Below are 15509 nucleotides of genomic sequence, written 5' to 3'. Positions count from 1 at the left end.
GTTTCTCTGTATAGCCCTGGCTGTCCTGGAACTCACCAGGCTGGCCTTGAACTCAGAAATCTGCCTGCTTTTGCCTCCCAAGTGCTGGGATTAAAGGCGTGAGCCACCACTGCCTGGCCTCTGCACACTTTCTTATGACCAGGCCTTAAAAAAAAAAAAAAAAAAACGAGAGCTATAGGTTCAGGCATTTCACATAGGGAAATAGGGGGTTTTGCCTCACTTTCCCCAAATTGCTACGATATTGAAGGATGGTGACTATGACTCTGAAACCAATACCATAATGTATGTGAGGACACAGAGGACAACCCAGGGTGTCTTCAGGTGTCAATCAATCCTCTCCTCCTATCTTATTTGAGACAAGATCTCTTGTTCATTGTTGCACACACCAAGCTACTGTTCCTCAGGCTTCTTGGGAGGAGGATCTCTTCTCTTTGCCTGTACCCATGGGGCCATCTTCCAACCCACGGGGTGCTTTAACACTAAAGCCACCGGGGACCCAGGGCAGTCTGCACACCAGAAGGCATTAAAAGCCAGTGGCTAATTATGGTTTTGTGTGAAGTATTTGCAAAATCCTAGTGGAAAACAACTCCAAGCCCTTAGCACAGTGGCCTGAGGTACAGGTGGAAGGCTCAAGGCAGGCAGAGAGTAGTCGTGGATAAGCAACAAGGCCGTGTGAGTTCCCATACAACTCAGTTCAGTGTAATGAATATGTTTAAAACACATTTTTAAATTTTATGTGCATGTGTGCTTTGCTTGCATGGATGCCTGTGTACCATGTGTGTACAGTTCTCAGAGAGGCCAGAAGAGGGAATCTGATCCCCTGGAACTGAAGTAACAGCTGTTAGCCACCATGTGGATGCTGGGAATCGAATTCCTGGTCCTCTTGAAGAGCAGCCAGTGGTCCATCTCTTGAACTGCTGAGCCATCTCTTGAACCCCCAGTCCAATGAGTGTTTAGTAAGAACCTTTTATGTGCCAGTTATGTGCTCCAGATTGGGTTTATGTGTGACTTTTTTGTTGTTCTTGGTTTGTTTTTTGAGACAGGGTTTCTTTGTGTAATAGCTCTGGCTCTCCTGGAGTTCTTTCTGTAAACCAGGCTGGCACTGAATTCACGGAGGTCTGCCTGCCTCCTGCCTTCCAAGAGCCGGGATTAACAGTGTATGTCACCATGCCTGGCTGATTATTGTTTAAGTAGAAAAAAGTCAGAAGTTAACTCCAGTCATTTAACAAACAGTGTACAGAATTTGTTAAATTCTAACACTGGAATAGGGAATGGGACATATCAGCGCTCAGCAGGTCTCCCAGGTACCAGGCTCAGCCTGGATATGGAAAGGTGGTTCAATGGAGGTTTGACCACCTCGCTTCCTTATGGTTCCCTTAGCTGCTGAACGCATCCTCTAGGGAGAGTACTAGGAACTGCTCATTGCCTCTCCAAGTCTGTCCTGTCTGACGGTAGCAGGGCTTTTAGACTGGCCTTGTGCCCAGGCGGAAGGCGGTGCCTCCTAGTCTACTTTGCATTTGCATCAAGGTGTGGCCCCCGAGGTGCAGGTGGCCGGTTGCTGATGAACTTCAGGAAAGGCTCTCTCAAAAGACCCAAATAGAGAGGATGATCACCTTTTGGTGTTTCACTTCTCTCCCTATGTCTTTCTGGAGTTTGGACCTCTGCCAGCGTTCTTTGACCTGGAGGTTGACAGCTAGGGTTTAAAAGAGCCGGCACGGGAAAACTGAAGGATGCCGAATGCCTGCGTTCATTGAGGATCTGCCAAATCAGCTCTGGGTTGTGTTCTTCATTCCACATTCATGTTTTGTAGGAGAATAAGCTGCTGTCATAGGTCCTGGTTTCAAGCAGCTGAATGATGATAAAGGGGATTCTATGGAGCGTACCCACCAGCGAAATTGTGGTCCTCACTAATTCCTCTGCATCCTTCATGCCCTGAAGTTTTGTTATCTTCTCTGTGTGCCTCCTTTTGCCTTCTGTTTCTACAACTGGCTGTCCTCTGATGCCGCACATCCTTCATTCAAATCTAAGAGTGTAATCTATTTAATGGGTTCAGTTAATTCCTGCTGTCTGTGCTCAGACCCTTTCTATAAGTACCTGATCAATAATTAAACTCTTCTGCCCACTGGGTCTCCACCCCCGTTGTCTTCCCCTCAACTGTTGCCTTTCCTTATACTGCCAGTAACTTTACCAGGATATGTGTCTGGATTTAAGAAATAAGTATGGGGGGGGGCAATCATCCTCGTTACCTCAGAAATGTTGCTCAGGTCACCTAAATTTTAAATATTATAACAAATATATGTTTGTTATAAAACACATTACACATAGGTGGAAATGCTTTGTAATAAACACATGGGCCTATTTCTATATTCAAAAAAAATTTTAAAAGTGGATGTTACATCTGGTAAAAGACTACATGCGATATTTAGAGAACATGCTATATTTAGTGTCCTTCATATACCCTGAACTGCATGTACAGAAGCCAAACCCTCACATATCTCCCCTGACCCACAGGAGCATATAAGCACAGCTAGCCTTGTCTTTCTATGTGACTTGAATGGGAGTGTGTGTTAAGATCTGCATCTTGTGTTTTCTCACTGACTGGGATGTCTTGAAGAACATTCTGCATTAGCCTGCCTTAGTGGTTCTGCTGTGATAAAATTCCACCACCAAAAATAACTTGGGGAGGAAAGTGTTTGTTTCAGCTTACAACTCTCAGGTCACACTGCATCACTGAGGGAAGTCAGGACAGGAACCTGGAGCCAGAAGCCGAAGCAGAAGTTATGGAGGAGTGCTGCCTAGTGGTTTGCTCATCATGGCTTGCTCAGCCTTCTTCCTTATACAGCTCTGGACCACCAGCCCAGGGGTGGCACTACCCACATGGGTCTGGGCCCTCCACATCAATAATTGACCAAGAAGATGTCCCCCAGGTCTTTCCACTGGCCAGTCTAGTGGGGGTCATTTTTCCCTCTCTTCCCAAATGACTCTAGCTTATGTCAAGTTAACAAAAAACTAGTCAAAACAATGCCTATAAGCTGTTTTGATGTGTACTTAGACCGTAGAGGTTCTTAGGCTAATTTCAATACAAATTTTCATTGCAAAGATGAGAACACTGTGTCCCTTCAAGGAATTACGAACTGCTCAATGTTTCAGGTCACTTGATTTTTATTCTGTGGGCTTTCCATGTCAGCATGGTACATAGGAATGTACATATGAGTACATACTAGTACATTTGAGCATCTTGGCCCAATGAGTTAGCTGATAGCTCATAGCATACCAGGTTTCATTTTGAAGGCACAAGAGTTATGTAGAACCTTCAAGAGTAAAATAATTTGCTAAATTTCTATTCTCTGAGTCTAGAACAGTTGACCTTGTCTGGATTGAAAGGTACTTTGTGGAATGTATGGGCTGAGGCAAGCAAACTGAGAAGGCTAGTAACTGGGCTGTCAGCCATGACTGTGTGGTAGGCTGGTAGTGTCACAATACCTGGATTCGCATCTGTGAGGACCAAACTTTCCAGGCTGCCTGGTTGGCATTCCACTCCCAGTGTTAAACTATATAGGCCACCTTTATTTCACTGTGACTTTTCAACCTATTGAAAGCTGTTCCCCTCTCATCTGGGAAGAACTCAATTCATCTGACCATGGAACACGAAATTATCGGAGAGGCCTTCACTGTGCCGCTGTGCGGTGGTACTGATCTGAGTAAAGCACCTTCAAGTATCTCATCTGTATTTAGAAGACAGGCTCCCTGCTTTAAGTTTACTGCCACTGAAAACCTTAACTCACAGGTAGAAGACAATATCAGGAAGCATTGCAAGCCTGGTGGGAACTGGTGGTCTTCGGGCCATGTGGAGTTTGAGACTGAGGGTAACTGTGAGCCTCTGGCCAAGAGGAGCATTCATAGGGACCCTGTCTGTGGTCAAGGTTGAGTCTTTTCTTTGCCCCAGAAGAACCTGGGATCTTGTTGCTTTCCTTCTGCCTCTGTGCAGCAAAGGGTCTATCTCAGCATGGCTCCCATTTCACATCCTGTGCAGGATGGAGAGGAGTACTTTCAGTTGGGTATTCTGGAGAATTCTAAGGAGTTTTTCTAGAGTCATTCCTGTTGCATCTTGTGATGAACGTAAGAAGAACTGAGCCCAGCTCCTATGTCTTGGATCATGCAATGCTCTTCCTTTCAAGCTTTGCTATTTGGGGAAGCACGGAGAAGGTCAGACTTATCCTTGAGTTTTCTCTTTTTCTCTGATGGATTCCTGAACTTCTGCTTCTAGGTTTTGTATGGTGTCAGCATCCTCAGAAAAATCAAACCATGCCAGTCTTGGGTAGACTCTGTATTATCAGAGACAGGATCATGTGCTGGAAGAACATTTGAAAGGAGACACTAACAAGTTGGACCAACCCAGAGGAGAAGTATACAAATGGCAAAGGCGTAGAACATCTTCTGGCAAAAGAACATAACAGCGTTCTGCTAATAACTGAAGACTTCCCTGAGAACAGAATGAACTTCTCACTTCACAGGGTTACAGAATAGGGATTTGAAGGTATTGGTAGAGGTTATAAGGAAAATCTTTCTGACCTCAATACTTTCCAAAAGGGGAATGGATGGACCAACCAAAGTGACTTACTATCGATGCATACTAGATTGTAATTCCTGCTCTGGGAAAGAAGTCAATCAATCATCAAGAACTGTAGGTCATTAGTTTTGCCAAGGAATCCTCTCAAGGCTCTTCTTGGGACTGACTTCTGGAAACTCTGATACAACAGCGTGGGGAATTGAGACATGGTGTTTCTGGAGACATCTCCAGTTGCTTCTGATAAGTCTCCAATTCATGTAAAACTCAGTCTACAGTGAATGAAATCCTGTCACAACTTGTCTGGTTTGGGTCCTGGAATTCTGACTAGGGGTAGCAAGGGCATTGGAAAAATGACAGACACAAAGTTAGTTATACATACAGAAAAGCTGAGATCAGGTAGGGGGTGTGTGCTTTGATGAAGGGACATGCCACAGTCCACAATGTGGAATGCCAGCATGTTTATTATGTATAGCACAGGAGGAGGGGTTAGCTAGCTATAGTAGGAAGTGTCTGTAGGTGAGCAGTCTCAGGCTGCAAATATCCAGGAGGAGGATGCTGAAGTTGGTAGCTTTGTACACAGTGACCACACTCTTGCACTAAGGCCCCCGAAGAAAGGTTTGCAATCCCTATTGATACAGGATTGCCAATTTCCTATGGTTCCTATGGCCTTGGAGTCCTAGGCATGGCCATGCTCATGTCAAAAGTAGTTAGTCCCTCAGGTCTCCACTGCCGCTGTCTCCTACATATCCCCCTTATTTCTTAGATGTTTGGTTGGATCTCCATGACTAGTCCAGGGGTAGTTTGCTGCTATGCTCAAGACAAGACTGTCAAGATGAGAAGGAAGAGCATAGCTGCTCCTATGTCCAATGAAAACTAAAGGAATGTATTAACAAGTCAAAGGAATTAGAACTATGAAGCTTATGAGGGATCATTTTTGCAATATTAGCAGGAGAAATTGTCTGATAACATAGGAAAAGGAAGGAGGTTGAGAGCCAGGATCTCTTGGGAGGTAAATATGATGCCAAGAGGAGGAAAGGGAAGCCAGTCTAGACATTGGCCTTGGCTCTTGCTCAGAGCTGAGTATAAACTGAATTATAAATTCATGTCAAAATACACTTTCACTCAGGTCACTATCCCTGAAGAAAGACACACAATCCAGGTATTTTATTTACAAGCCTAAAGTCTAGATTGAGCAGGGTTTGGAGCTATTCCAACTTATATCCCAGCCACGTCCCTTGTTACCTGCTGTTTCTCCTTGTCACATGCTTATGGTCCATCTTCTCTCATGGTGGCATCTTCCTACCTTGGTCTCCTCTATTCTTGCAGTCCACAGTCAGGTAACTGAAAACCCACCTACTTCTATTAGCCTTTTATTGATCAATTAACTCGGAGAGCAAGGTTTCATAGCACTACTTGGTGTATGTAAGGATCTCCTTGATGGGACAACCAGATCTAGGGGTCAGTATTTAGCATTAGAATACATAGCAACACCAGGCCAACTCTAACAGCTGAGGAAGGAGCTGTCTCCGTGTTGAAGCTCAGGAATTATGCTATAAAGTAGAGAAGAAAAATTGGCTTATTCTAAAATAACTCAGGAGATGAGATAGATCAGTAATAATCCAAAGTGTTCCCGTGTTAATAAGCTTAATACCAAATTCCATCTCTATTACTATCAGTTCTTTACTTTTTATGATTTTTAGAAACAACTAAAATAAATTTAATTATAAAATACAAAGGATATCAAAGTACTGAATAGCATTAGTTGTAAAGGTAAAATAAGTAAAATTTCATACAATCTATATCAATCACTTTGTTTCATCACTGTGACAAAGTACACGGTAGAAGCAGTCTAAGGGAGGGAAAATTTATTATAGCTCACGGTTTCGGGGGATTTCAGTTGATCAAGGTGGGGAAGGTGTAATGGCATAAGTGGATCAGTAGAGTGGGAGAGTGTAGCTGTGGCTTATTACATGGTGCTGACCAAGAACACTGATGACATGCCAGAAAACAGACAAGGTAATGGGGGGAGGGGGTCTGCCCTCAGTGACCTATTTCTTCTTGCTGTGTCTCTCCTAATGTTTCCACAGCCTTTGAAAAAAGTGCCACCAGTTGGAGAGCAAACACATGCTGGACATGTAAAATGGGAGACATTTTAGAACCAAACCATTGCATTCCAATCTTGTCTTCCACAAGCTCATGGCTGGCTCAGAATGCAAAGTGTCTTTAGTCTAATTTCAAAGGTCTCTATAGCAGCATTTTTCAACCTGTGGGTCACAACCCCTTTGGGTATTGACCAACCCTTTCAAAGGGGTTGCCTAAGGCCAATAGAAATAGGATTCATGACAGTAACAAAATTACAGTTGTTAAGTAGCAAAAAAAAATTAATTTTATGGCTGGGGGGCACCACAATATGAGGAACATGTACTAAACTGTTGCAATACTAGGAAGGTTAAGAATCACTGGCCTACATAATACTACTGGAGGACCATGTTATACCACTTCTGGGCATATACCCAGAGGAATCTCCAGCATGTAATAAGGACACATGCTCCACTATGTTCATTGCAGCCCTATTTACAATAGCCAGACGCTGGAAAGAACCCAGATGTCCCTCAATGGAGGAATGGATACAGAAAATGTGGTGTATTTGCACAATGGAATACTACTCAGCTATTAAAAACAATGAATTCATGAAGTTCCTAGACAAATGGATAGAACTGGAAAATATCATCCTGAGTGAGGTAACCCAATCACAAAAGAACACACATGGTATGCACTCACTGATAAGTGGATATTAGCCCAGAAGCTTGGAATACCCAAGACACATTTCACATATCAAATGATGTCCAAGAAGGAGGAAGAACAAAGTATGGATACTCTGGTCCTTTGTAGAAAGAGGAACAAAATACCCACAGAAGGAGATACAGAGACAAAGTGTGGAACAGAGTATGAGGGAAAGACCATCCAGAGACTACCCCACCTAGTGATCCATCCCATATACAGTTACAAAATGCCCACAAGTGCTTCCTGACTGGATCTGGATATAGCTGTCACCTGGGAGGCTCTGCTAGTGCATGACAAATACAGAGGGGGACACTCTCAGCCAGCCATTGAACTGAGCACAGGGTCCCCAATGGATGAGCTAGAGAAAGGACCCAAGGGGCTGAAGGCGATTCCAGTGCCATAGGAGGAACAAAAATATGAGTCACCCAGTACCCCAGAGCTCCCAGGGACAAAACCATTAACCAAAGAGTACATATGGAGTTACCCATGGCTCCAGACACATAGGCAGCAGAGGATGGCCTTGTTGAATGAACATCAAAGGGAGCAGAGGCCCTTGGTCCTGGAAAGGCTTGATGCTGCAGTGTAGAGGAATACCAGGACAGGGAAGTGGGAGAGGGTTGATTGGGGAACAGGGGGAGGGGAGATAGCTTATGGGATTTTCGGGGAGGGGGAGGACCAGGAAAGGGGCTATCATTTGAATTGTAAATAAAGAATATATCTAATAAAAAAAGATGTTTGGTAACTACAAAGTACCACAAAGAGACTAAACCTGATGAGGAAGGAAATGTAGCCCACTGACTTTAACAGTTCCTAGCAGCTTGGCCAGAGCAATTTAGATGGAAGGCAGAGAGTAAAAGGAGAGGCCTGGGGACTATTGTCTCAAGCTGCCTGGACAAAACTGAGAATTAGGAAGGCAGCTAGCTAGAAAGTATGGCTGAGAGCAAATGAGATAGAGATTGTGTGTGGGGGATGAGGGGATTAACCTCAGAAAAAGTGTAATTAAGGCCATCTGCTGGACTAGGGAAAAGAAGTGACACAAGAAGTTTCAAGAATGACATGTAAGTGTAAAATACAAAGAAAAAAATCTGCTTGGAGTAAAGCCATCTTGAGGGCTTCACAAACTGGAGACTCTGAATGCACAGTGGCCACAGCAGCCGAGGGTGTTGCATTTCAGAAAACAGTGGACATCAGCTGGGCACGTCGGCAAGGTATTCCATGGTTAGGTTGAACCTGGCAAACTGGATGAAGTTCTGTAAAAGGTCAAGGAGCAAGAGATCGACTATAACAGGTATAGATTACTGGAACACACAGTGCTTTCCAACTAGATACAGAGGGCAGGCCCAAAGGGATTAAAGCATACTGGTGTTCAGCCTTAGTGAGCAGTAAGGAGAAAGGACAGTCCAAGAATTCCCTAGTACATCTTCTCTTACAGAAGGGTTAGATTGCACCTTGAAGGAAAGGACAAGATTCTTTATAAAATAAATTCATGTGTTTGTGATGCTCTGGTTCAGTGGCTCTCAACCTGTAGGTTGTGACCCCTTTGAGGGCCAAATGACCCTTTCACAGGGGGTCACATGTCAGGTATTCTACATATTAGATATTTACATTATGACTCATAACAGTAGCAAAATTATAGTTATGAAGTAGCAACAAAAATATTTTTATGATTGGTGGTTACCCCAACCCAAGGAACCATATTAAAGGGTCGCAGCATTAGTAAGGTTGAGAACCTCTGATCTATTTAATCTTCTACACGAACAACTACTTTCTATAATAATATGATGGCCTCTAAAATTTTTTATGTTAATATTCATGGTAGAAACTATGCTGAGATAAGTAATAATAAAGTATAGGTGTGTAGCTAGTTTTATGACAGCTTGACACAAGCCAGAGTCATTGGACAGGAGAGAGTCTCAGTTGAGAGCTACTTCAGTAAGATCTAGCTTTAGGCAAGCCTGTAGGTCATTTTCTTAGTGACTGATGTGGGAGGGTCCAACCCATTATGGGTGGGGACATCAGTGAACAGGTAATCATGGGTTCTATAAGAAAGCAGGTTGAGGAAGCCATGGGGAACTAACTAGGAAGCAGCAGCCCTCCATGGCCCCTGCATCAGCTACTCCTTCCAAGTTCCAGGACTGCTTGAGTTCTTGTCCTGACTTCCTTCAGTGATGAACCATGATGTGGGAGTAAAAGTCAAAAATATTTTTTTTCCAACCAGCTTTTGGTCAAGGTGTTTCATTATAGTAACCCTAATAGGCTAATTTAACCCTAATAGGCTAATTTACCTCTAATCAGGAAACAAACAGATGCATGGTATTGACAATTTACTTCTTTTGTTAAGAATATTTTCAATATCTTTTTGTTTTTTTTTTTTTAAAGCCCCGACTCATTTAGGACATTTTTTTTTAGATTAGTTTAGTTTTTTTTCCAAACCCAAAGAGCATCATTTTACTACTAAAAATACCTATCAAAACCATTTTGTGTCCAAAAGACCCACAGTCTGAACTCCCAGAAAAAGGCCTGCAATATTTCTGTTGCTATTAAAGGAAGCTGATGAGACAGCCCACACGGCTGTGGATGTTCTGTAACTAATAAAAGTATTTCTTGTTCTGGCTCACTTTTGTTCTGGCTGATATCATCCTTTGACTTTTTTTCACTTTTTTTTTCTAATTAAATCTTGTTAGAACTTAAAACAAAAAATCACTGTCCTACGGTCTTAATGTATCAACACCATCCAGGAGTTGAAGCCTCTGCTGCTACCAAAGGAAAACCCTTAGTCGTTGGGGCCCTGTAAAATAAAAAGGCAAGTTGCACGCTTCCAATACTCAATTTGCCAAAGACATATCACAAAGCGGACTAAAGCCACACAAAAGCACAGCGGGACAAACATAGACCCAAGCACCCATGTCCAGCATACAGGGCAAGCAGTGTCGTGATGATAACTTTGACAGTCTTGGGTAGCCCCAGCCTCCTGGCCCCCAACATTTCCATCATATGTGGTTTTCCCAAGGGTGGGCTCCACTTGGTGCCTGAAGCTCTCCTCGGCTGATACCCCGAGTTTACGTCATCTCCAACAGCCCGTGGCTCCACTGAAAGTTAGGCTTCATCCCAAAGCGTCACACGCCGACTCTCAGGACCTCTCTGTAGAGAACGCAGCCTTGCCTCACTTCTCGGTGTTTTTCTGGAACACTGCTATAAACCTTTTGGACTGTACCACTCTTACATTTTACATCTCTTCAACCACACAGGCGGTGCCCACTTCTATTGCAGTCTATTTATTTATTTACACCCCAAATGTTCCCTCTCTTTCTGGTCCCCTTGCAGAGTTCCTTCCCCCTCCCCTTTGAGGGGACCCCCCTCTGAGAGTGCAGTCCCCCTTCTTCCACTGCAGTCGTAAGATGTAGCTGGGACCTCTTGGACCAGTATTACAGCATCCTTTGAGTGCCTGTGCAGATTAACCAGGGTGGGGGGAATCTTCTTTAAGTTGCCCTGTTGGAGTAGGATGCTTTGAAAGCTCTCTTCTTTCAGGTGCTCAGTTTGGGTTTGCATTTTTATATCTTGGAAACTTTGATGGATGAGGTATTGAGGTCCAGATACCTTTCTATTGTCCCATACAAGTGTATAACTTTACTTTGGTATCCCTAAGCTTTTACATAACTATAGTTTCATTGTCTACAAATGGTGCCTTGTCCACAACTTTAAAAACATCTATGATTCTTTCTGCACCAAACTGTACATGCTCTGCTTTTAGTTCTGGGGTTTCATCATAAATCTGGCTAAAGGCAGCCGATGATAACTGTACTAGAGCCTATAATCCTATACTGGTGTGAATTTTCCCCCACAAATAAGTTAGCTCATTTCATTTTTAATCTAAGTTTGAGGATGCAGACCATAGCTAGAGTCTTTGACAGAATGTAAAACAAAGGCCGTGAGGCCCGTTCTTAAATGAGCCCCTGCTCTTGTTTGTAGCCTCATGTGGTGGACCATTACTGTCTGCATTTTTCTTTTCTTTCTTTCTTTTTTGGGTTGGGGGCAGTTTTATTGGGGTGGGGTTACTGGGAGGATCACTGCCGATCATACATCTCCCGTAGGATCTTCATACTTTCGGAGTAACTAAGCTGTTCCGACGAGATGCTTTCTTCCCCCTCTGGTGAATGCATTTCCAGTGCTGCATGTTGCGATAGATAAGTGTGGAAGGAGAAGGTTCGGGCTCAGAATGTCCATCATCGTAGGTACCCTGGCTCTCGGGCTGCAGTGGGGATGGAATTCGGGATCTACAGACATCTCCAGGTGGTCCAGCGGCTGTGGGTGGAGGCAGCTTGTACACATCGAGATTTTTGCTGTTGATGACCTCTGAACCCTCTCCATCCTCAGGCAGAGAGGGGGCAGTGGTGAGTCAGGTGAGCACTCGTGCTCTCACACTGAGGGGGCTGTTGCGCATCCAGGCGCAGCAGATGGGGTACAACGGTGTGTTCTCACTGAACTGGGCCAAGACCACATTCTGGTCAAACAGCTTGATCACATACGCATTGGATCTCTGAGGACCCCTCTCAGCGAGCCCAATTGTCCATCTCCTTCCTCTTCTTCCTCCGCTGGTGGGGAAAGCGGGCAGATGGCCTTTTGCCAGTGGTAGCAATGGAACAATCCTTGTGCGTATCCAAGGAGGTTTCCCCAGCTTCTTCATCCAGGCGTTCCCTGTCCACGTGACTCTTCTCCAGCAGACACTGAAGAACAGCATCTAGCTGATTCTGGGCTTTGACCATCTCCATCTCTGATTTCTCCACTTTCACCTTTATCGGGAACATGATTTGGGTCCAGGTCTAATGCACTGGATCAGAAAAACTTGGAGGAGGTGTGGTTCAAAAGCTAGGCAGAAGGCGGGCAGGAAAAGGTCAAAGGTAAGTCTGGGTACCACTGGTCCTCGGGCCTGAGCACTGAGTCTGCATTTTTCTAGTCTTCTATACTCCAATCAGAATGGCCCATTACACTTTGCTTATAGCATACTAGCCTTCTCAAGCTTAATTTAAAAAAAATGAGAATTTTTAGATTATATGAGTTTCCCCTAAATCACAGAAGAATTTGCAAATGAATCTTTAAAAAGGCAGATAAACATCTAAGAGCAAGAAACAGTTGGAACTGGGACACAAGTCTCCCCGGGATTCCTGTTCATCTGCCATATCTTTTAAGTTGTGGCCCTCCATCTCTCTCTCTCTCTCTCTCTCTCTCTCTCTCTCTCTCTCTCTCTCTCTCTCTCTCTCTCTCTCTCTCTTTCTCCCAACCAGCTTCCATTTGAGCATCATATTTAATAGTGTTTATCCCCAAGAATACTGGACTCCTGTTCGGCCAAGCTATTAAACAAGACAGACAAGGGTGCTGGAGACCAGAAGGTTCTCTCATGCCAAGTAGATCTCCATTTTCTGCCCACATCACAAAGTGCAATGATAACTTTTCCCAGATGTCCCAGTATCTTTTTACACTTTCTGAACAAACAAATAAACAAACAAACCCCAAACCAGACCAACCAACTAAATACACAGCGGCCACATGCATTTAATGTGTTTCTGGGTTGATGGTTCAGAGGAGAGGCCTGGAGGAGCTTTGGGTGTTATATTTTCAGCTGATATGTAAGGCCTAGAAGACCTAGGTCTTTTAGGTCTGGCCCAGAAGAAAAGATGATCTTGTACAAAGGAGAAAGTGTGGGAGAAGATGTGGGAAGATTTTTATAGCATAAATAGGCAGGCACACATAGTTTTGGAGTCAAGGATGGAGATGAACACATGAGTACTCTGAAGTTTCCTTTGGGAAAGAGAAGTCAAACCAGCAACACATACATATACCCTCAGAGCAGTACCATCTCTCTCCATCCTTTCTGGGTAGAGACGCTGACATTGTTCGTTTGGATGAAAGTGTTTGCTGAGGCAGCAGATTCCCCTGATGGATTCTTTATTTGCATATTAAAATATAATAGGTCCATGGTCTTCATCTTGGACCAAAAGGAACATAAAAGGCGTTTGATCTTTGGCTCATGGTGTAGCTCCTGGGGTCTTGGATAGATTATTTCTGAGGAGGTGCCCTCTGCCCAGAATTCCAGTGAGTACTCCAGGGTCAAAGATAAACTGTGTATCCAGAGATGAAAGGACAGTTGTTTCCCCACAAAAACCTCATAAATCAGTTTAGATATCTTTCCCGTTTTATTTTTTTTTCTGGCCCACAATATTGGGGCTGTTTGATGCATTTGACCAAAGCTATTTGTATAGGGCCTTTCCTTTTTCTCTTGTGATGAAAAGCGTTGCCTCAAAAAAAAAAAAAAAAAAAAAAAAAAAAAAAAAAAAAAAAAACGAGCTGATAAACCGAGCATCCACTCTGTCTCAGGCTGAGGGTCCAACATCTGATTGTACTTAGCGAGGAGGAAACTTGAAAAAAAAAAAAACTCAACCCAACCTTCATTTCTTGCTTCTTTTATCCTTAAGCTCAGCAATAAACTAGCACTCTTTGGTTAAAAAGTCAGGGGAACAGATGTATAATTCTGGTGCTGCAGCATCTAGATTTCAAATGGAGCATGTAAATTATGAGAACCTGTCTCAGCTCCGCTGGGAAAGTTGCAGAAACATGTGCCCTGTCGCTGTCTGTCATTTTGCTTCTCACCACCTTGGGAATAGCTCCTCCTTCCGGCTCACTCGGTCCTTCAAAGAGGATGAAAAGGAACCCCCGTAAGCAGGCCATGCTGTTTCACGGGGAAGAGGTAAGTGGTTGCACAGTGGGGACCGGTACCACTAAAACCTGGCAGCAGATGGGTCACTGGGACAGCTTGGGACTAGTACTGCATATAATTAGGAGCACACTTCAGGGTCAGCAAAGCAAAGATAGACTTTTCTTCCTGAAGGTCTGGGCTGAGTTCCATCTAACCTTTCAACCTTAGGGAAGGTATACCATAGTTTCTGCTCTGAATCCCGAGGATAAACGAGCCTTTGGAGGGCTCTTGAGAAGGAGTGAGAAAAGAATGTGTGAGGAATGTTTAGTTTAGTGCTTCTATGTCTTGAAAAACAGTAGCACTCATTATGGCTTTTCAAGAAACTGGTATTGATTAAGTGGCCGTGAACAAATGAAACTCAAAAGCTATAAGGACCTTTGGAACCATGTGCCAATGGTCTTTGAGACTGATGGTGTTTTATCAGCACACCTGCATGCCTCGGAATCAGGGCATCCCTTCTTCTAGGAAACCACACTACTGCTAGACTCTAGTAGCCGCAAGCAAAGCGCCATAAGGTGTTTCTCATACCTGCCGAAGGGCCTGCCACTCAAATTCCTTCACTAAAAAAAAAAAAAAAGAAAAGAAAAAAAAAGAAAATAAAGCCAAAGTGTGTTAATCAGACTAGACTTATTTTTTCCTTTTCAGCTTTTAAGTACTTTCAAAGAGTTAATGAGCAGCGCGTTACAAACTGTTAAATGCACGACACAGGTTATTAAACAGCTTAATATGTTGAGAAAGTAAAAAAAAAATTGGTATATTAAGGAAAATCACTAATCCATGTGTGAAAATACAGTTGGAACCCCATTTATCCTGTAGCGAGCAGAAAGCACACTTCGGGTTAAGTTGAGTCAATGTATTGAGTAGAGAGCAGTGGTTACGAATTATGGGTTGCCAGACAGCCCAGAGAGACGTAGGCAGACAATCTCCTGATATTCTCAAATTGCCTTCCAGATTTATAGTCTCCGCATCCTTTTCTTAGTAATTAAGAGTTTAAAAAGGCGCTAGTGAGCCAGGCATGAGGGTGCACATCCGCGATTCTAGTAATTGAGGAAGCGGATGGAGGCTGACTAGAAGTTCAAGGTCACTGCTGGTCACTTAGTGAGTTTCAGGTCATCTTGAGCTATATGACACCTTGTTTCAAAATTGATCCCTGCAACCTCAAAAAGCCAGTGCTGGCCTCTCTTCTCCAAACTACCCTTTTAAAGGGTGGTGTACAGACTCCTGGATTTAGTCACTATCAGCCAGCAGCTTTGTCCCCCTAGCAGATGAAGCCCACAGTGTCCCTATCCACCATTTCTATCCCTTCCAAACAACTAAGGTAGGAAGGGCATAGCTAATCACTAAATACCTGCCACAGAATGTCGTAGTTTTCAACACTGGAAAAGGAAGGGATTTCTAAAATGT

General features: G+C 43.7%; 1 pseudogene; it reads right to left on the bottom strand.

Moving 5' to 3' along the window:
• Window positions 1-11418: 11418 nt before the first annotated feature.
• Window positions 11419-12174, bottom strand: LOC127677718 (protein lin-37 homolog; annotated as a pseudogene).
• Window positions 12175-15509: the final 3335 nt, after the last annotated feature.

The sequence above is a fragment of the Apodemus sylvaticus genome, chromosome 1 (assembly GCF_947179515.1).
Source record: "Apodemus sylvaticus chromosome 1, mApoSyl1.1, whole genome shotgun sequence".
NCBI lineage: Eukaryota > Metazoa > Chordata > Mammalia > Rodentia > Muridae > Apodemus > Apodemus sylvaticus.
Note: the sequence above shows the minus strand (reverse complement) of the source record. Positions and strands in the feature narration are given on the sequence as shown.